The sequence below is a fragment of the Cibotium barometz genome, chromosome 26 (assembly GCF_041138505.1).
Source record: "Cibotium barometz isolate CiBa-2024 chromosome 26, ASM4113850v1, whole genome shotgun sequence".
NCBI classification, from domain to species: Eukaryota; Viridiplantae; Streptophyta; class Polypodiopsida; order Cyatheales; family Cibotiaceae; genus Cibotium; species Cibotium barometz.
Window position 1 is genome coordinate 4,662,399 of NC_141071.1, and position 22,058 is coordinate 4,684,456.

Genomic DNA, 22,058 nt, shown 5'->3' on the forward strand with positions numbered 1-22,058 from the left:
ATTGGAAGAATAAGTGCTATATAGGGGGTCTTAGGGGACTCAATTAGAGACAAAGATTAGCTCCAAATAAGAAGTTGTCATGGTGTGAAGAACAAGTGGTAGATAGGGGTTTTCGAGGGCTCAATAAAAGGTAAATAATGGCTCCAACTAAGAAGTCCAATAATGTCTTGTTGAATATGCTATAATAATGAGATTCATGGAAAAGATACATCTGGGTTTCTCGAGGCTTAATCCACTAGAGGGTTACAGGGACCATAGTGATAATTAAAGCAACAGTATGGGCTCCTAGTCAAGTGTTAGTAAGAATGTCGTATCTTGAATGTCATATAGCAACTTAGGACCTAGTACCCACACTTTTTATATCACTTAGTGATAATACTTATATCAAATTATATCGCCTGCTATCGCTCTTTTCCACTGCCTGCTATCGCACCCTAGGAATAGGATATCTATTCTTGACAGTAATCTTATTCAATGCATGATAGTCTACACACATCGGCGGTAAGTTCCGTTCTTCTTTTTAAGAAGAAGTACTGGAGCTCCAAAAGGTGAACTACTAGGTCGAATAAGGCCTCTCTCTAGCAAGTCTTCTATTTGGCTTTGGATTTCTTTTTGCTCTAAATTGTTGACTCTATAGGGAGCTTTACAAGGCGGAGAATTTCCAGGCAATAAGTCAATACTATGATCCTCAGGCCTAGACTTAGGTAATCCTGGAGAGGCAGATCTTCCATGAAACAGTCACTAAATTTGGAGATAAAAAAATCAAACTTTGGACTTTTGGATGTGTCAGACTCAGCATCAAGTTGGTTAACCCATACCATATAAGTCTTGTCTCTTTTTCTTAGAGCTCTCTTTGCTTGAGTGTGACTCAACAAAGGACTCATTTCTCCTTTGACTGGAGGATAATATCTTCATTGTCCTTCCTTAGAGAAATGCTATGAGTGTCATAGTCTATAATAGGATTGTATTTGTGTCTCCAAGGCATACCTAAAATTATATCTACCCCTTGTAAAGGTGCAACTAAGAAATCCCTCTTTTCTGTTAAAGGCTTGATGCATAAATCCAAACCTTTCACCTCATACATGCAATTATACTTTGTTCCAGTAAATGCTGCTTTTACTTTATAGTGCGTAGGTGAAGAATGAAGACTTAATGCTCTAAGTACCTTTTCAGAAATGAAATCATGTGTACTACCATCATCATGCAAAATAAGAACTTCATGTCCATTTATTGTTCCTTTTATTTTAAGCAAAGAATGAACATGAGGTTTACCTTCTTGTTCTGAGTAATCTGGATCGGAATTATCCTCTTGCTTGAATGATTCTTCTTCATTGTCGTCTTCTTCAATCATGTTGACTCGAGTTGCTGTTGCTGGTGTCGAATTCTTGGTACGCTCCAGACAATTCGGTGCTATGTGATCTTCTTTGTGGCACTTGAAACATTTGATAGGAGATGTCTTCGGTTTACCACCATTGACTTTCTTATTGGTACTCATGTTGCCTTTAGCCTCGTCCTTGCCTTTGTCATAACCTGGTTTATACATCTTCTTTGAAGCATAAAAAGATTTAGTAAATGGTTTAGAAGAAGTACCCTCATGTGCTTTAATCTCTTTAGGAAAACCATTTTTACGTTCTGAATTAGTTGCCAAAGATATTGCAGAAGATAGTGAATGAGGTCGAAACATATTCACATCGGCGGCCCTAATGGTAAGGCCCGATATGAACTTCCTTTTTTGGTCTTTCTCGCTGACTCTATCTACAACCTGCACCTGTAATAAAGTATTCCATAACTTTTCTACATACTGTGACATAGTTTCCTTTTCCAATTGATGCAAAGTGTCCCATTGGTGCCTAACTTTGGACTTGAATTGTGAGGGTAAAAAGTGCTTTTTAACCAGCCGCCGTTGAAATCTTTTCCAAGAATCTGGCTTGTCGACCTTGCTTTATTACACTCCACCATAAAGCTGCATTGTCTACCAAATGATTGATTGCACATTTAATCTTATCACTCTCTGAAAATTTTTCTCCAGAAAAATAGTCATCTAGTCGACTAAGCCAAGCTAAAATGACCCTAGCATCCTTCTTTCCATCATAATTTTGAAATGTGAAAGCTTTCCGACTAATCTTGGATTCTTTTTGTGACCTTTGTGCTTGCAATGTAGCATTTACAGCCCTTTGAATAGTGTCATCTTCGTCATCAAAAGATAGCGAAGAGTCATGCTTGCGTCTACGACTCGTGAGCTGTCTTTCCAATTCAATACGCTTCTCTCTTTCTTCTACAATTTGATGTTGTAAAGAAAGGAGTTTCTCTTGAATTGATGGCGAGATAGGCAAATTTGCCATAGTGCTTGTGCAAATGATGTAGATAAATAAAATTTTACTTTATTTGATGTAAATAAATAAAGCAAAAATAAGTACTTATCTTGTTTTTCTCCCGCAATTTGATCTTGGTTGAAGCTGAACAAAGATGCTGTTCAATGGCTGAATTGAATTCTCGTCGCCTCAAACAAATCCCGAACGATTCCGCGTGATTCAAGAGTCTTGGGCTAGTCGAATTGTTGATGAAATAATTTTTTTGCACTTTGAAACCTTCTGAAACAGTCCTGTAAACCTTGCCCAATCTCTGTAATATTTTTTGAAATTTTTTTCAGAATTTTTCAGAAGCGATTTCGGAATTTTCTGGCCTTTTCTAGGCAATTTTCAAGCCTTTTAAAACCTGTAAATCACTTTTCTGCACCCAAAAATTTTCAAAATTGGAAACCTTTGAATTTCTCTTCAAATTTAAAAATAGGGAAAAGTAAAGGTTCAAAAAGAAGTGATGTGACTTGCATAGGGATTGGGAAAAGTAAGCTTGATTAACCAAGATTAAGCTTATGAAGATTAAAGCTTATGGGATTAAGCTTGGAATTTTTTTTTTCTTCTCCAATCGTCGATTTGCGCCGACAGGATGCGCCATGCGCTTCTTCTCCATGAATTTCTTTGTGTGATTTTTTTTGAATGGCTTTTACACTGATTTACCTCCTCCGTCCATTATAGATTTACTCATGCTTGAAGCTTTCTGATTTTTGAGAGAATCCCGTGAGGTTTTTGGCTATGAGGATTTTATCCATGCGGTCAGATTTTGATTTCACTGAGTATTTGGAAAAACCACTTTTTGATAGAGAGGGATGGTTTTGCAGGGTGGTGAGTGGGTTTGAGAGTAGATCTAGTTTTGAATCTTTGACCTTTGGGTAAAGACCTACAAAACACCCTTCTGTCCACTGGATAAATTCCTGCACTTTCTTGATTTTTGAGAAGTTGAAGCCCTTTCCTACCTTCTCCACAAAACTCCTAGCCCAAGCTCTGATACCACTGCAACCGGAATCTTATTCTAGGAATTGATTGTGGAAGAGTACAGAATTCACAAGAATTAATTCAACCATAAAAACCATTGCTTGTAAGCTTCAACTAAATCAAATCAATTGAAATTTAAAACACTTAACAAAATTAAAATACTTAGCTCAATAGACCATATTGGGTGCAATCTTCCCCCCTCTTGTGCGTGGCCTCTTCCCACACAAGAGTATTTCTTTATTAGCTTTCTTTTTTCACCAAAATTAGGCCATAGCTCCCAAAATATACAAGATGTGCTTTTTAGAGAGCACGTCACTCTTCTTTTACAAAAATAGAGTGTCAAATATTGGGACTAGGATAAAGCCATAGGCTTTAATAAATTCCACATAAATAAATGTATCTTTCCTAAAGTTCAAAATGGAAAAATCATTTGCTAAGGTTACAAGCTACTATGCTTGCCAAAAATGAAATGTGATGAACCAAGACATTTCTTCCAAAGTAAACTCTTCAATTTCCATAGTCTTCATCACCTAAAAATATAAGCCCAATTAATTATTAAATTAATCCCACAAATATTAAACAGGCACAAATCATCACCAACTCATGACTACCAGGCGTAAGTACCCCAGGAATCACCCTGCCATACAAACCTAACTGAAATAATCATAGGTGGCCTCAAACATACGTCATATACCGCACCTATTAATATTTATAGTGGTATCACCCACGATATTAACCTAGCCGGCATGACGCAAGAGTAATCTAGGCGTCCCCAAATTACTCAAGAGGGGATAAATAATATTTTTCTAGAGGACTTAAAATATATTCTCATGACAATGAGCTCCACATTAGCAACTACATGCATGTAGTTCATGACTTGATTCCCTCGTGTATCCATCACGAGGGCACCATAGACATCCACGTTGTCTGGTAGGGAGCGGGGATCGAAGGGTGGAATCGGTCTCCTGGGTGCTGGCTCATATAATGAGTAGCTGAAGAGCCCTCATGTTGGGGAGACACATCGGGAGACCTAGTGTTGCTAGCATGCTCCCCCCTCGGTAGCAATTCTACTAGCCCCCCGAGACTCTCTACTATACTGACATTGTGGTGAAGGCAAACATGAGAGATTGGAGTGTTGAGATTCAAGCTCGATGTCAGTGTGAGCCAACTATACTGTGTGCTGGCATGTTAGGTAGGAACATGTGTGACATAAATGACCGCGTGTCCAGCTGGTCATAGTGTGTGGAGCTAGGGTTAGATGTGTGTGGACACAACTCATAGTGTTGTGTGTATTATGGATTATGGTATTATGCTTTGTGTGAGAAGGGATATGGCTTCCCTCTATGGTTAGGGTTTGCAATATACATTAGGGTTTTCTCCTGTGTGTGTGTCTCCTCCCTCTCTAACGTTCTTTCAACATGGTATCAGAGCCTTGTGCTGTTTATTAGGGTTTATGAGTGAGTGAGTGAAGAGGGAGAAGAAGCTGTGAAGCTTGCCATTGGAGCTGTGAAGCTTGGAGCACACCGATTCTTATCAGATCTGAGGGCTTGGCCTAGCGGGTAAGGTCTTCTAAACATCGTTGAGCGGATTGTAGGTGATTCAGGCAAAAGCAAAGCAATTTAGAGCAACTCAAAGCAAAGAAAAATTTTTGGTTTTTGAAAGCTTTCCATTAAAGCTTGGAAGCACTGATGTATGGTGGAAATACATGTATTTCTGGCAAAGCAAACATGTATTTGACAAGGAGAGATGTATTGGAAACTTCTATGCAAGTCTTAAACTAATTTTGGAGCAATTTGGATGCATTTTAATGTGTGAAAAATTCTGGTTTTTGAGCTCTCACAAAACAGAGAAAAGGAGGTGAAGATTTGATGCATTTGGAGCGTGTTTTTGGCAAAAATCCAAGCATTGACTGGTTGCACACATACCCAAGTGTATTGGGGACTTAATTACCTCACCAATTACCAACTCAAACACTCCCAAAGGCCCCAGCAGGCGGCACATTTTGCACAGGGAAACAGAGCAGAAAATTGATATATTTGAAGCGAGGAGGTCGATTAATACTTGGTTGGTTGATTACTTCCACAATCTCTTTAGCAATTGGTTACCATACACATTGGAGAAGAGGGCTACATGGTTGGTTTGATCAATTATGCTTAATTGAGCTGGGAATGAGCTGATTAAACAGGCTATCCAGAAACAGAGCAATTTTAATTGAGCAATTAATCTTTGGTCTTATACAATTGGACAAATTCCTTTTACATGGAGTTAGTGGACACTATTGCTAAGCTATTGAATGCCTGGTTGCTCAATTTGGACAAATATTGAAGAAATTAGAGCCATTTTACGACTGGTTTTTCTGGTTTTTCCCAAAACAGAGAAAGGGGTTTTGCAAAATTGATATGTACACATGTCAGATGGTGTTGATACTCTACATTGAGGTTGTTTAGGTGTCAATGCAAGTTTTCCATACTTGATTGCACCACTACATTGTGATTTGGAGCCGTCGAAAACGCATCAAAGTAGGGTATCTCGGACTGCGTGAGCCAGTTCATTTTGGATGCATACAAGTTGATTTTCTACTTCCAATTTGAAGATTGTTGGTTACTTTGGAGTATCTCGAACACTCATTGGAGTGTGGTTGAGCTGAGGAAGGCTCATTTACAGATTTGGAAGTGTAGGCAAGGTGTTTTTACATTGAGCAATATGTTGGATAATTCAGTATAGATTGTTGGTGAAAAGCTGGATAGGAAGAACTTCCAGGCATGGAAGTACAGGATAAAAAGTTTCTTGAAAGGAAAAGGATTTTGGAATCTCATTACAGGTGTTGAGCTACCCCGACAACCTACACAGCAGCAGATTATAGCTCATAAGCAATGGTCAGAAAGAGCATTCAAAGTGCTTCATTATCTGTCTATATGTATTTCTGATGCTATGCTCATACACATACAAGATGTTGAGAATCCCAAAGATGCATGGGATACTTTGGTAAAGATGTTTGATATAGATACGAGTGCTCGCAAGTCTCAGTTGTTGCGACAACAAATACATAATGTGAAGCGGAATAAAAGGAGCATCCATGATTATATGCAAGAAATAAAGAAGTTTGCAGATGCATTGGCAACAATAAATGCCCCCATGCCTGATGATGATTTGGTGGATATTACCTTGCGTAGTCTTGGCGGCAAGGAATATAAATCTTTTGATACATCCATCTCATTGAGGAGTACAGGTTTACCAGACTTTGATGAGTTGGTTTTACTCTTGCTTGTTGAGGAAATCAAACTCAGTGATTCATTTCTGGATGCATCTCCTAGCCATGATGATAATGGCAGAAATCAGGCTTTCTATTCGCAGAGAGGTTTTAGAGGCAAGGGGAGATTTGCATCACGTGGTCGTGGTGGTAATGGTCGTGGATGGCAGGACAGGTCACCACAACAGAATTTTCAGCCTTCATATGGTGCTAGAGGTGGTCGTGGATATACATCTCAGAGAGGCAGAGGTAACCCCCATGGTAGAGGACGTTGGTAAGGCCAACAAAATTCTATGCAAGATGTGGAATGCCATTATTGTGGCAAATTTGGTCATATGGCGAGAGATTGTTTCCGCAAACAGAATGATTTGAGAGGGGATAGAGCACAACATGGTGGTCATTATGGTGGAAATTATGCACAACATGGTGGAAACTATGCATCAAGCAGTAATGATGGCACTGCAAATCATTTGTTTGCCATGAAACATGTTGTGGAATCGATGATGACAAATGCTGAGAATGATGATACTTGGTATATGGATTCTGGAGCATCAAACCATATGACGTGTCATGGTGAATGGTTTGAGCATATGAAGCCTATGGATGTGAAAGGCTATGTGGAGATAGGTGATGATACCCAGCTTGTCATTACACATGTTGGAAGTTTTGCATTGGTTATGCACAATGGTCAAACAAAGTCTATGTCAGATGTATTGTACGTGCCTTCGATCACAAAGAGCTTGGCCTCAGTTGGTCAAATGGTGGAACAGGGATTACAGGTTCGTTTCAACAAGCATGGTTGCTTCGTTGAGGATTTCAAACATGGATGTAGAGTCATTGCTAAAGGCAAGAAAGAAGGCAGATTGTTTAAGCTGAATGCTGAATTCTTGAGTTAAAATCAGCCATGTTCTCCAAAAGCAGAAATGTGGTGCAGGACATTGATATGTGGCATAAGAGGATTGGACATGTCAATATACAAAGGTTAAAGAACATGCAGACAAGAGGCATTGTCATTGGATTGCCTAGATTTAAATATGATGGGAATATGCATGTTTGTGAAGCCTGTAAGTTTGGAAAGCAGGCAAGGTTGAGGTTTCCTAGAGAAGGAAATATGAGTAGCAGGCCACTTGAGATCGTACATAGTGATGTATGGGGTCCTGCACAAAACCCATCTATCAAAGGCAGTCTATACTATGTGACATTCATAGATAATTTCAGCAGGATGACATGGATATACTTTCTCAGAGAGAAAAGCGAAGTGTTGGAAAAGTTCATGGATTTCAAAGCTTTTGCAAAAAAGCAATATGGCTGTTGGATTAAATGTTTGACAGATGGATGTGGTGAATATACCTCAAAAGCTTTTGAGCATTTCTTGAGGAAGCATGGAATAAGAAGACAATTGACTTGCAGGTATACACCTCAGCAGAATGGTGTGGCTTGTGAAGTGGCTAGGGCGATGCTCAATGAAAAGAGCATGCCAAAATATTATTGGGCAGAAGCATGTGCTACTGTAGTGTATATACGGAACAAAACACCTACAGCAGCCATTCATGGAAGCACGTCACAAGTCCAATAGCATATCTTAAGTCTAGCCTCATGTAGATCAAGCTACCCACTATGCGCATGTACATAGTGGATCCTCCAAAAGCTCATATGTATCTGCCAAAAGCTTTATGTTCTGCTCTAATGGCACTAAAGTAGGCTTACAACCTATCATACCATACTTGGACAACATGTCCAAGCCATACTGTATCTACAATAACAAAATGCCATGAGGTGATCTCACCACCTCTATGCCCAAGAAATACCACATCTCACCCAATTTCTTCATCTCAAACTTCTCCTTCAAAAGCATTATGGCATCATGTATGTCAGCATCACTATCACCAGTGCAGATGACTTCATCCACACAGATGACTAATAACATGATTCCTCCATCTATCTTTTTCACATAAAGTGAAAAATCTGAATTGGATATTTGAAATCCAATGGTAACAAGATACTTCTCGATCATGTTTGACCATGCTCTGGGTGTTTGTGTCAAGCCATACAAGGCTTTGCGTAACCTGCATACAAAATCTGGGTGTGCATCACTCTCATAACCTGGTGGGCTGCATCATATATACTTCTTGCAAATCATCATGTAAGAAGACATTCTTTACATCCATCTCATGTAAATACCAATTTTTTGCTACAATCATAGTAATGTCAGCTCTCATGGTTACCATTCTTGCAATTAGGCTGAATGTCTCTTCATAGTCAATACCATAAGTCTATGCATAACCCTTGGCAACCAATCTTGCCTTATACCTACTCGCATCGCTGAACCATTAGCATTATGCTTGACCTTTTACACCTAGTTAAATCTAATTGTCTTCTTTTCCTTAGGCAATGGCACTAACTCCCATGTTGCATTTGCATCTAATGCCGCCATCTTCTCATTCATGGAATCTTCCCATTTCTTATTTCCAAGTGCATGCTCAAAACAAGGGGACTCAAACTCGTGTATTTCTTTAACCATGTAAGCATAATGATGGGCTATATATTTATTATATCTCAACCTATAAAAATAGGGTACCTAACCTTCTTAGACCTATGTACACCTGTATCACTATCAGGTGTGTCCTTAAAATAACCCTGGTTTTTCTTACACCAAGAGTAACCACAAATAGAATGCCAAGCTCCTCATCAAGGCTCTACTTAGAGCCACCAGAATTGCCATCCACACATGAGTGACCTATTGATAGATTATGCCCAAAAGGTTGTTCTAACTTTTCCTTCCCTTTGCATGATACATGTGTACCTACATCTGTCCTCAACTTTTTTAACCATGGGCTAACATTGGATCCACTACTAGAGGAGTCTCTAAGTCCACTAAGCGCATGTGATTGCTAGTCTACATGTGGTGTAACATATCAGCACTTCTCACATTTGCATCTTCGGTTGCCTTCACCGCCGCTAGTGCATATTAGCTATCATCTCGTCAAAGACAACATCTCTGCTTACTCGCATCTCACGAGCACTAGGGTTATAACATCTATAACCTTTCTTCTCCATAGCATAACCAATAAAGATGCATTTATCTACCTTTGGATGCAACTTTGTTCTTACTTCATCAGGAACATGCACATATGCAATACACCCAAACACTTTCAAGTGATATACATCTGATCTTATGCCTGTAAACTTGTGTTGAAGTGTCATACCATGAGTAGTGCAATGGGTGTAATGTTCATAATTTACATAGCAATTGCTACTTCTTCTGCCCAAAACTAATGTGGCATATTCTTTTCAACCCATCAAGGCACGTGCCACTTCTACAATGTGCCTATTTTGTCTTTCTACAACACCATTTTGTTTGTGGAGTGTACCTACATGTAAATTGTCTCTAACATCTACTGGCCTTACACTGACATGCTTTTCATGTGGGAAAGCATGTTTGGAATGCTTTACATACTTTATGCATACCATCAATCTTAAACTTTAGCAAACCATTTTGGGCCTACATAGACTTCAGTCACTATATATTCACATGACCACTATGCTTGTGGTCATAGACTTTATGCATACCATCAATCTTAAACTTTAGGAAACCATTTTGGGCCTACATAGACTTCAGTCACTATATATTAACATGACCACTATGCTTGTGCCATATGTCAATATCTTGACACCTGTTCCATGAGCAAACATGGTTGCCTTTACTTGAGGCATGTTCACATACAAAGTAAACATCTGGCCGTTTTGGTTACCCTTTGCAACTAAGTGATTGATCTTTATGTTCCAAATATTACAAAGAACCTAGTTTCTATTAGAAATATGCTTAAGATCAAGGATGTTTTGTGAAAGACTATGCCAACTACTTGATTTTTCCATCCTTCATAGACAATGACACTTTACTAACATGTGCAATGAGATGTAGTCATGAGGTTTTCAAGCTCGATGTCAGTGTGTGCCAGCTATGCTATGTGCTGGCATGTTAGGTAGGAGCATGTGTGAGACATAAATGACCGCGTCCAGCTGGTCATAGTGTGTGGACATTAGCTAGGGTTAGATGTGTGTGGACACAACTCATAGTGTGTCTTGTGTATTATGGATTATGGCTTTATGCATTGTGTGAGAAGGGAGATGGCTTCCCTCTATGATTAGGGTTTGCAATATACATTAGGGTTTGCTCTTCTGTGTGTGTCTCCTCTTCCTCTACCTGTTTTTTTCAACAATTGGTGGGCAGCCACCATGTAAAGATAACCAAAATAAATGAGAGATCTGGCTCCTTATATATGAATTCCAAAGCCTATGCCAATATCTGTGCTGTATCACTGGAGCGATGTCATAACTCTCTCAATGACACCTGAGATTAGGGATCCTATGCATCTATCTAGTGATGAGGAGCTTGGAATTTTGGACTGTGAAACTGAAAAAGGGAAGGATTTTCAATGAAAGGCATCAATCCACTCCCACTCTCCTAGATCCCACTAAAGATATCTGATAGGACTGCCACCATATAGCCACAAATACCAAGAGCCATGAGTCACTATTTGAGGAGAAGAATCGATGAATCAGTGGTTTCCCAAATGACTCACAATCCTCAGTGGACTAAGCCTGGTATATCTGGGATGCTCCTGTCCATGATGCTATATCTCCTCAATCTCTCTCTAGGCATGATAGATTAGATGATGCGATTTTGTAGCCTCTTGGCCCAGAGAGAAATGACTTGCAAAGGTATACCTTTCCTTGAAAAGACTCCTAGCCAACTCAGATGATAATCTCCATGAAAGGTCTCAGAGAGCCACTCATGTTGTGGAATAGCTACATCAATCTAATCAATACGTATGCAAGAGCCCCTAAGATGTTGAATGGATGTAGCTCTCTCATCCATCGGAAGACTCTTAAAGGTCTTCCAAGCAAGAACTATATATGCACGTCTCTCCCATCTTGACCACTGCATGTAGCAAGATGCACCAAGTAGCCAAGGAGCCTCATACCTAATGAACTCATTCCACATACTAGGTTGTCGGTCAGCCTCATCCAAAGACCTAGGAAGCCTTTGTTTATGGTCTCATGCTTCTCCATGCTCTAACAATGGCTACAATAAGAGGGGAAGTTGGTGCCCTGATATCAACCTCTATGAAAAAAAATCGTGTGCTTGGTAGACAATCTCTCCCAACACGAGGTGTACATCTGAAAATCAAAGACAAGAAAAAATCCTTCCAAGGCTCAATGCCCAGTAGAAAGCCTCTGACCACAAGTTTGAAAAGTAATGCCCTGCACTGAACATCTCGATCAATAATATTCAACCCCCCCTCTCATCTAGGCTGAATAATTGTGAGCCAAGCTACCCTGGCACATGTGTTTGTAGTGCCATCCAGACCCGACTAAGAAAATTATGGATCAACCTCCACAATTGGCCAATGCACACATGAGAGAAGCACCAACAAGAGGCAATAAACCAAGCCAAGGAAAGCAATACCTGATCAGCCCACCAATGCTCTCGAGGCTAAATATAATCTCTTAGAGCTCCAATGAAGAAGCTTCTTCCAGATGCTTAGAGCAAACTGTTGGCAAGAGAAATATCAACCCTTACCTAGCATCCCAAATATCTAGCAGTGCATTCTCTATTGATCCAAGTAAAACCAAGATCTGCACCCCAAGTAACTCTCGGTGAGTCACTAATCCAAAAACCAGCATATTTGTGTGCCAATTAATGAGTGACCCTATTGCCAAACAAAACTCTTCTAGTGCCTGTGTGTGTGGCCTCCAAGAGCATGGTTGTGTCATCAGCTAACTCAGAGTCAACTAGCTCCTCTTGACTACGAAGAGGCAACCTCAATCTAGAAATACAACCTTGTTGTACTGAGCAAGAGATTTGAAACCACTCTCCTCTATCACCGCAATCGAGCACACTACATGCATGAAACTCCCCTAATGAGAAAACCATATGGCTAAGAGTAACCTCAAGGAAGTCCCAATCCACTCTAAAGGCTGATTAGTTTCTTTGGCCCATTCCACAGCCTCCCAAAATGAGAAAATGGTATCAAAGATGCTCCTTCAGTGTGTAAGAATCCATTCTAACTATCATGAATATAATCCTACAAAATTGGCTTCAATCTAATGCTCACTTACTTAGCAAGAATCTTATATGTAGTCCCAAGTAAGGCGATAGGTCTCTAGTGACCAATCAATGTCGTATCATCACTCTTAGGGATAAGTAAGATAATCCCCTCAGTGAGAGAAGAAGGCATTGAACCTATGTCCCACATCTCCTAGAGAGCCAATATGATCTCTATCCCAATCTCATTCCCAAAAGTAAAGAAAAAATAGGGGAGAGGCCATCCTCCCTTGGACACATACCATGAGGTAAGGCATGAAGAGCATGATTGAACTCCTGCATAGAAAAAGGGGGATCTAGAACAACATACATCTCCTTAATGATCAAATGTTGAAATGCATTCCAAAGCTTCCTCTGTGCCCTGTGTCTGAAGATAGAGTGAGGCTCAGCAAAATAAGCTAGCAATACAAATCAGTGGAAATCTATCTAACCATAAGAGGATCTGAATGAAGAGTGCCATGTGAATCCTACAAACTGCCTGGACACTATTTGTGGCATGAGATGAGCCATGAGTAGCAAAGAAATGTTTGTTGCATCTACCACCCATTGTTGAAAAATGCAATGTGTGAGGGTGCAACATAAATAGAGCAAGGGGAGGAGCATGCACATTAGAAAGAGGAAAAGACTAAGGGTACAGTGGCAAAGGTTGATTTGTTTGGTCATTTGTAAAAGATGAAGTGAAAGGTCAAAAGGTAGCACATGGAAAGTGCAAGGCAGCACATGTAGTGTGAGCATTTATGGAAACATGGTTGGCACTAGGGTGCACACATGAATAGAGAGCAAGGGGAGGAGCATGCACATTAGAAAGAGGAAAAGAATAAGGGTGTATTAACAAAGGTTGATTTGTTTCATCATTTGTAAAAGGTGAAGTCAAAGGTCAAAAAGGTAGCACATGGAAAGTGCAAGGGAGCACACAGTGTGTGAGAATTTATGGAAACATGGTTTTCTCTAGGGTGTACACATCTTGTGAGTTGGGAGCTCCATGAGAGCTATATAAGCATGTACTTAGATCAAGCCAATGCAATGAGATTACGTGGGTTTGTTATCAATCATTTATCTCATCATCTTGCTATTAGCCTACTCACTTTTATATTATCTTAATCACTATGCCTAATCGTGTTTCTCATATGCTTCGATCCACCTTGAGCTTAATCAAGCTTGATTTCTCCACATATTATGAGAGCCAAGTCTCTTCACTCATCTTTCCATAAGCCTTCCATTACTTTTATTTCATTAATCACTTTGATTAGCACCAATTATCTTTATTAAGGCCCTTAAACCACGTCATTCTCATCTTCCCCTTTGTGGCTCAACTTCAAGATATGGATTCTTCCCAAATCCTTCGCCAATCATCATCAAACTTTAGGGGTATCTTCCCCTCATCTAGGCACTTCATTCCTTGGGAGAAATTTATCAAATTTGTCAACATTCGTACAATTTATGTGCTATTTCACAAGCTTTTTTTTTTGCCATTCACCATATCTACGTTGAATTGGGCCAAGCCCTTTGGTGATTGCCTTACCCATGCTCTAAGGTGCTTACATTCCAAATCCCATAGCATTTCATCAACTCTACGCGACACATCAAGTAAATAACCAGTCACTAGTCTACACGCATTTTCTCCTTGGCGGCTACAAATCACAACCAATGGCTTGGGGACATCAAATAGCCATAAGATCTACACAAGGCTCAAATTTGAGCAAGTTTGACTGAAGGATCTTGGAGAACCAAGCATTTTTTTTTCTATAGGTTTTTGGTTCATAGATAAATTAGGGGTTTTAATTAAAGGGTTTTGTGCAATTGATTGGTCTAAGCATATATTAAAGTGTTTCTAAACACCCTCATACCCCAACATTTCATTTTCCCTATGATTTTCTCAAAATATTTCATCCTCCAAAAAGCACAAGTTTTCTACATAAAACAATGAGCTTGTTTTTTGAGGTTTCATGATCAATCCCTTGCATTAGCACTAATATATTCATTCAAATTACTCTTGTACTAAGATTAGACACTAACCTTGAGTAGTACTCAAGTGTTAAGACCTTCTCAAACCCAAAATGACTACTTCATTTGTGCTTGATAAGTTCAAAAGGGAGTTCTTCTACACATGGCAAGTCAAAATCAAATTCATGTTAATGAATTTTGGGCTATGGGGCATTGTAAATGGAAGGGAAAAATGTTTGGAGGATGAAGGGGATGAAAGGAACAAATGGTTAAGTCGAGATGAAAAGGGATTAGCTATCATTGCATTACGATCAGGAGATGGATTTATCCACATCACATTGAATCACAAGATATATCTAAGGCTGCTTGGGATGAGCTAGAGAAATTGTTTGGGGAAAAGCAAAAGAATTAAAAAATAAGCTTGAAAATACAATTCATTTGCTTGGACATTAAGGACAACGAATCACTTTTAGCACACCTTGACAAAATCAAGGGTATAACTCAACAATTTCTAACCAAAACCCAATGCTATGTGTTCTGTTAGAGCATAGGGAAAACTAGAGTTTGGGAAAGTGTAGAAGGCATGTAATGGGGATATGACCATGCTACCTCCTAGCATGGCCTCTTGATCTGGGACAGTCTCTAGCAATGTGGCCCTATCATCGCATCGACAACAAATTTGCCACTAGTCAAGCCTACCTGAATATCCATCCTTTAGCGCAAAAGTCAAAAGCCTTCAAGTCTCTGAAGCATGATATGGTCATTAGTAATCGATGGATCATGAAGAACAAGCACAAAGACTTGGGGTACACCATCAGAAGTGGCAATAAAAAGATGCCCGTAAGCTGAGGTGGAAGAGCCCAAAAGGCCTGATACCTCTAAAACCTGGCCAAAGGATGCCCCTATAGAAGCTAAGATCTTTCAATAAGATTGAGAAAGAGTAAGGAACCACAAGTAGATTGAGGTAAGGTGCTTGTTGATCCTCCACTTGGATCAACAAGCACCCTATAGAAGCTAAGATCTTTCAATAAGATTGAGGAAGAGCAAGGAACCACAAGTAGATTGAGGTAAGGTGCTTGTTGATCCTCCCACTTGGATCAAATCCCACCTGATACTGAAAGAATAATATCTTCCTAGGGCCAAGAGGGAAGGGACTGCCAGCCAACACCTAAGAAGTAGCTTCTAGAGAATGAAAGTCCACCTAGAAAGAAGTCTCGACCTCTTTGGCTCCCTCTGCCTCTAGATTGGCCTCTTCCACTTATTGCTGCAAATCATTGGACCGTTGTTGTCTAGAATTCTGGTTTCCTTGTCAGCCACCACCACCTTGGCCTTAACCACAACCTCTATCCTGTCTCTACTTGAATTAGAGAAGAAGGCATGTTTTGATGTGTTCTTGCTTTGCGAAGAAAATCTTAGAGACTTTTCTTCTATGATCAGCATAGACACCAAGTCTCAAAAGTTGGGAACATTCTCTCTAACTACAATGGAGGCCTTGAGTGTATTCTACTCTTTGCCAAACCCACTCAAATAGACACTCACCAAATCATCATCTTCCACACTGATACATTGATAGCAGGGATTTCATAAACGTGTTCACAAATTCGTGTAAACGTGTTCACAAATTCCTGATCACGTTAACAAAACGTGTTATTAACATTCTAAAACATGTGATCACAACATATATTCACAAGATTTGATCTCTTACCGGCCAAAACTTACTATTCCTGTAAACCTGCCGGGATTCTTTGTTTCCCGGCGGGCCCGCTGGGAAACAAAGAATCCCGACGGGCATATTTATTATTAATAAAAGGCGCCTGACACCCTTCAGCCAGCTTTTTGGGAAGATTGTTCTTATTTTGGGGGCGTCACATCTTTCCTTGAAGTGCTTATAGAGCTCCCGGTTGGCTAGGAGCATCCTCTAGGGAAGAACGTCCTTATCTTAGGGGCTATTATCTTTCCTTGTTGGCACTCCTAAGGCTACTAAGCCACTAGTCCTTAATTCTTTGAATTGTGGGTAGAGTGTGGTTCGTAGTAGCTAATACTCACGGAGATTTAGGGACAAAGTTGGAGTCACTTCAACTTTGCGTTCGAGGAGTGCAGGTAGTCTATCTTATTCTGCTGTATAAATGGTTTGATGGAGCCAAGAGTCCTCCTTAGGGGCTTGTATTGGTTCTTGATATTTGATATAGTCTTTATTAGACAAGGGTTTATTGTCCTATACTAGAGTGTTGGGAAAACATAGATCTTTGATTTGCTTTGTCAATGTTAGAGTCTTAGAGAAGGTCTTTTGTCCTATACTAGAGTATTGGGCAATCATAGATCTTTGATTTGTTTAAAGTATCCTTAATTGGGTACGAAAGACATCCTTCATCGGGGGTGCAATGTGCATTGTATGCATGGTGTCAATTACATGTATCTTAATCTTAGAATACACATTTATGCATTCGTCTTGTCTTGTCGTGATGCTAAAAGTCTAGCAAAAATTAATATCTACGGTTCTGTAAGTTGAAAAATAAAATTCCTATAGGCAAAAAACTTTCGGTCATCCTTTGCAGTTAGCATGAATCGTCATGGATGTCTTTCTCTTTTAAAATAAAAACAATAAACAACATATATGACGATCTTTTATTTTTGTCAAAATAGATTCAAACTAGTTTCAAATTTTTGCTTGGCTACATTTTAGCTTTTCAGTAATCACTTGGTTTTTTAAGGCTTCTATGTTTTTGTGGTGATATATGTTTTGTAATATGTGAGTGGCTTTGTTGTTACTTTGTTTGTGTATTCATTATTGTATGCTTGCTTGAATAGGTTATTTGAGATGGAAGAAAACATTGAACCTAGCGATACTTCTAATAGAGCCCAAATTCAGAAGAGCAGAAAAAAAGGCACCTGGGATAGAGTGGCAATATGCAATTAACATCAGTGATCGATTCATAGATTGGGAGTGTAAGCTATGCCACATAGTAAAATCAGGTGGGGCGCCTCGATTAAGAGAACACTTTTTAGGTGGAGTGAAGAAAAAAGACCGAGGATGTACCCACCCCTCTACACCTGCAGCAGTGGCCAAACGTTTAAGAGATGAAATGCAGAAGAAAGACACAAGGAAATTGTTCTCATCTACTACCAATGTATCGAGGCAGGAAGAAAGACGCAAGGAAACTGTTCTCATCTACTACCAATGTATCGAGGCAGGAAGAACATTGTTGTTCTAATCATCAAACTCCGGAAGCATCACCGGCTTGTACTCCGAACTTTAATGTGCAACCAGAAAGTAATCTACCCAATGCATCTTCTTGCAAGCGTCACTTTAACATACCCATGCATCAAACTTCATTGCAGGAAAGCTTACGTAACTGAAGCGATCTACTTTTCAGGGAGTGCTATGGTGATGGTGAAGAGTGAGCATTGGAAGAGAGCATGGAAGAAAATCGGTGAATTTGGATCAGGGTTTTCACCGCCTTCGTATCATGCTATGCGAAATGATCTATTGGAGAAATGCTATGCTCAAGTGAAAGAACGTGTACATAGAATAATTCTTAGCAACATAGAGCTTTCTGGATGTAGTATAGTCAGCGATGGATGGTCCAATGTACAAAGAAAACCATTAATTAATATAATGGTTATTTCACCTAGAGGTTAGACTTTTATACATGCCGTGGATTCGGCTAGTGCAATAAAATCTGGGGCGTATAGGCGTATATTGCTGGTATCATTGCCTTTGTGATAGAAGAAGTGGGTGCCAAAAATGTAGCCCAAATTGTTATGGACAATGCAAAAAATTGCAAGAATGCATCCAAAATCTTAAAGCGGCAGTATCCACATGTTTTCCCGTCTAGCTGCAATACTCATAGTTTGAATCTTGTATTGAAAGATTGGTATAAAAGTGATGATACCAAATGGTTTGCCTCAATCGTCGATATTGTTTGCAAGCTTGTGAGATTTATGCTCAAGAGATAGAGAGTGTAAGATAATTTTCGGCCTCGCATGTCAGTTATGTTAAAGCTTCCTACAGAGACCAGGTTTTGCACTCACTTCTATACTTTCGAGTCTCTTCTTCGAAACAAAGATGCAGTTTGTGAAACATTTACATGTATGGCATTTCATGATTGGGAGAGCACTCAGACTGAAAGAGTGAAAGAGAAAATAGTCTTAAAGACGACGCTCACGAAGAAAACCTGGTGGAACATTGTTATGGATGCGTACCACTTAATGATGCCTGTTATGTATGCGATACGAAATCTTGATCAAAGAGTGCCTAATCTTGGAAAAGTATGGATGCAATGGTGGACTGTCCAGCAGAGTTTAGAGTGTCCTAAGAAATTAGAGCATTCGGTGGTTGAAAAGCATTGGCGTGTACCATTCTCTAGTCGACAAAGAAAAGTCCTATTGAAGTACTTCCATGCCAGATGGATTGGAGCGCATACACCATTACATAGTGCTGCTTATATGCTAGATCCTGAATACTGGAATATGGATTTGATGTCTAACGTTGAGGTGGTTAAGGATTTCTACATAGTGGTTAACACTTTTTATGTGACAATGTTGATGATCGTGTAAAATGTATAAAAGAGATGTCCTGTTTTCGATTGAAAGAAGGTCTATTTTCCAACTCCCTTTTTCAACAAATGGTGAAAGAGCAACCTACATGGAAGTGGTGAATGATAAATGGTGGTGAGCACTATGCTTTGTTGCGCAACCTTGCAATGAAGGTTCTAGGCCAATGTTCTTCGAACTCAGGCTCAGAAAGAAACTGGAGCATGTACAAATATATTCACAGCACTATTCGCAATCGACTTCTTACAGACCAAGTTGATAAACTTGTTTACATGTATTGCAATGAAAAAATCTTGCGACACATTGAAAGCGAAGAATGTGAAGAAGACATGCCTAGATGGATGTACGATTGTGATGATGTAGAAGACGAGCACTTTGACGTTGGACCTACGTTGTGCACTAGCCTTGAGATAGAAGATAATCTGAGCATTGACTTGGATGAGCTCAATCAAGCAGATGGGAGAGTAGACAGTGAAAGGATTTTAGAGCACGATGTTGACATAGGGGAAGAAGGAACTTGAAGTTCCTTAAAATTAAGTTCATTATATGAATTATCAACTCAAATGAAAGATTTCAATTTGTCATTACAATTTGTCAGTACAATTTGTCATTACAAAAAGATTGCCATTACGCAAGAAGTGTTTGTACATTTAGCTTTCGTCTTGAAAGAGATTGCGAAGTACACTAGGAGTAGTAGAGGGTGACCCCGGTGGTTTGTATTCATTAGCCATATCGAACATAGCATAAATACCACGGTTAATTGCTAGGCCGCACAATGCACATGTGGACACATTCTGCATCTGTCTCACCAAGCATATCAAGTGATAGTAGTGGCCACATGGTAGAACATAGTGGCCGCTCCAACCGTGAATGGTTTGTAGCACACGGGACATTGCGAGGTGGAGGAACTAGTAGCACCGCTAGTAGCCCCCACAAGCTCAGGATGCATCAAAAAATGTGAAATATGATTCCCTTGACGCATAGGATTTAAACGTGCAGATACTCCTTGCACATCTTGGCTAAGCCAGGTGAGCTGATCTTGAACCTCTCTGTTGGCCGGGGGGGAGTTTGGGCCTGTGACAATCTCACTGCTTCTTGCTCCTTCTCTGCGAGCTTTGCCCCTAGGTTGTCTTTGACCGCATTCAGCTCTAGCCCAGCCCCTTCCACCATGAGAGCAAGCTCCTCTCTTGTGAGAAGGTCAGTGTCTCTTCACGCAAATCGTGGGGTGTTGACAGTGACCTCTCTAGAAGCGAAGTCCATAGGCGTTTGCAGGACAAACTGGGCATACAGCATCTTGGCAAAATATAGTGGAGTGTCTGCATTGTGGAGAGGACGACCATACACTTCTAAGAATATTCGTTCGACATTATTTCTGCTGTCGTCTTGATTGCACCGCGACACCTTTCACCTTCCCTTCTTGATCTCGCCATCTGGGCATGGCCATATCTGTTTAATCATATCTATGGTTATTTGTTTGTTGATGTCTTTCCATTGGGCATAAGAAGGGTTTGCCCATTTTGACAACCGGCACACCGTTCTAGTCGCTTTACGAGCAGTCAATCTGTGTGCAAGGGATTTCATGCACTTGTACGACTTCTTAGCCAGCTCGTGGCGCTCGTTCGCTTGTGCGTCTCCCATGTCTGCACGAATAGAGGACAAATAAAGATGACTTTAGGCTTTTAATGAACTATAAAATAAAACGTACGACAAATTCATCATTACTCTCAAAAACTTAATTTTAAACACCACGGGATGAAAGATGAAATGTAAAGACTCGATAAGTATCCACTTAACATAAAAATACTTCAAAACATTGCACACACTAGAAAACATTGGTCATTCTTCAAAGGAAGGCGGACACCATGTTCAATTACATAATAGGATTAAATGATACAGAAAGCTCCACTAGCGGACGTTGCGCCCTTGCTGGTTCAGTCTTAAGTGATCTAAAAAATTCTGCTACTTGCAAGAGAGATTTTCTCTCATCACGATTAGGCAAGCACATCCAATTTATGACTTTATATATAATTGCGTCCATGGTGGCTTTGTCGTGAGAGTACTGTCGCCCATCCACAACTCCTACACTTTCCTCCAAAAGTCATATAACACCTCAAATAAATATCCCAAGGTGAAAACATCGCTCGTCGCAGGAGTGTACGCATCTTCCAAGAGAGGATCAAAAATCTCTGGAGCTATCCATGGTCGCTTGTTCCGCTTCCTGTCGGCATAAGCTTGAGCCTCTGCCACCTTTTCTAGATTTTTACTGGCTTCGAATACAAAATTGAGTGATACTCGCTTTTTGGGAGCTCTCAGCAGAAGGCCCCAATCAATGATACCAATGCGTGCTTTTAAATCCTTTGTAAAATCTAGCACAACATTGAAGGGATGTAGGTCAGTGTGAATGATGCTAGCCATGTGTGCAGTTGCTAAAGGCCATCCACCAGGGCATGCATAATGTGAGGCATATTCAAAGCCACCTCCTTTATCTGAGCGAGCTACACCTGGCTTAATTGTATGTCAACAGGCGGGGGCTTTTTCCATCCCTGATCCAAGCGATACATCGCTCTGGTAAACTCACTGTGTCTGAAAGAAACCTTCAAGAGCATGTCACCCAACGAGCCACCGTTATATAACGAAAAAATAGTGATCCACAGCGATTCCTTGGTGAAGGATATGCATCGCACGATGGACGGGTGTAGAACTTGCATGCCCTACTCTACCTGAAAGCTCTCAAATCTTGAGCTGCCTTCTCCCTTGTAAAGCTTTCTGCCAAAAGTAACGTGCTCTGGAAGAAATGAGATGCCCTGGACCTTATACTCCTTCACTGTGCCAAAAGCTCCTGACCCTATTGTTTGCCCCTCGATCAAGG